At 36.5% G+C, this 1,590-nt stretch overlaps 1 long non-coding RNA gene across 1 annotated transcript; it reads right to left on the bottom strand.

Annotated features, from left to right (window-relative positions):
* Window positions 1–201: 201 nt before the first annotated feature.
* On the bottom strand, window positions 202–749 carry LOC127161650 (uncharacterized). Its single transcript, XR_007827123.1, has 3 exons — window positions 692–749; window positions 491–560; window positions 202–351 (listed from the first exon to the last, which is right to left on the bottom strand). It is a non-coding gene; the product is annotated as an uncharacterized LOC127161650 (long non-coding RNA).
* Window positions 750–1,590: the final 841 nt, after the last annotated feature.

Genomic DNA, 1,590 nt, shown 5'->3' with positions numbered 1-1,590 from the left:
CTTTTCTCCAGGGGATTGGGGGTCCCTGTAATAAGAGCACTGTAAGTCACTTTGGATAAAAGTTTCATGACTTTATTTGTTAACGCTTTTGGAATGTCTGAAAGTCGGCCTCCATTGACTAATACTGTATGAACAGAAACCGGCAGAAAAGAATCACATCCTCAATGTCTTTTAGTCTTTTTCTAGATGCTCTCACTGGCTCTGAGCTCACTGAGGATGAAGAGGCCACAGCAACATCTGGCCCAGATGAGGCAATAATGGCAGGTGGAGTGATGGAGGATCTCATCCATGGCACCAGACCATTTTCAGGATCCTGCTGTGGATTTCTCCTTTCTCACTGCTCACACCAGTCTGCAGACATTTCAGATCATACAAAGAAGCACAAATATAATACAAAAGCATTCATTTTAACTTTTTTTTTTTTTTTTTTTTTTTAACAATAATTTATTTATTTTTTTATTTCTGTATGAAAGTAACAAAATGATCTTACTTTATATTTTTGTTTCAGGTCTTCCTTTCTTCCCACAAATGCTGCCGTCACCTGCTCCACCACAAAAGATCTGCAGAAAATGCACAGAAATCACAAATCAAAAGTGCTGTAATAACTCTGTTTGATCTTACAATAAATAAAACAAAGTACTTAAGATTTAAAAAGATTTATGTTTTATTAATTTATGTAATGTATACTCACTGAAAGCCTTTGATTCAGCATTCCTTCATCAGTCACTCTTCACCGGATAAACACAAGTCTCATCTGTCCCTGTAACATCCAGACATGATTCAGTTACTTTTGTGATTCAATTCTGCATTCACATTTTGAGGTAGTTGCTGATCTGTTAACTGGCTTTTTATCCAACACAAATGCTCCTCAAGTTATCAACAGTACTAATGGACAAATGAAATAGATGAACTCATATTTAGTTACTTTATGTACATGTTTATTTACACGATTTACATTCAACTAGAGCAGTGTTGACAACAGTAAATTCTACATAATAAGCACACATAACATATATCACTCACTCAGATGTCTGTTTCATGTTTGTGATGTGCTCATCTGCAATTCTCTTACAACACTTTACTGTCAGCTGTTAAATATTTAGTAATCGAAGATGTATATGGCTTATGTAAATCCACTTTGTTGACGTACGTGTGCTTACTGGAGCTCTACTATACACAATTAAACGTGTTTTTACAGCAAAATTACAATATAACGTTACTGTCTAGTCTTTGCACCTAAATATACAGTTCAGTAAATCAGCAAATACGATTTTAACACAAGGAACTGTGTTTTGGTTTGGAATACTCACATTTGTAAACACCCTCGTTGCAGTTCTCAATCACGTTCGATGATGAGGTATTGCTCTCCCGTGGACTCCTGGGATTGAAAAGTATCCATCGATAAACACTCCAGAATCTGGGCTGAAGCAGTAGGACATCTGGGGATTTCTCGCCTACTCTTTTAGGTTTCGAACGTACTTCTTTCTTCACATACTCTTTTTGCCTACTATATAGTAGGTAAGTAGGCATATTAGAACGCAAATTAAGTATACGTACGTCCGAATCTCGTGAGAATGAGTGCACTCGCCT

The sequence above is a fragment of the Labeo rohita genome, unplaced genomic scaffold (assembly GCF_022985175.1).
Source record: "Labeo rohita strain BAU-BD-2019 unplaced genomic scaffold, IGBB_LRoh.1.0 scaffold_704, whole genome shotgun sequence".
Lineage (NCBI taxonomy): Eukaryota > Metazoa > Chordata > Actinopteri > Cypriniformes > Cyprinidae > Labeo > Labeo rohita.
This window is presented reverse-complemented; position numbering and strand designations above follow the sequence as displayed.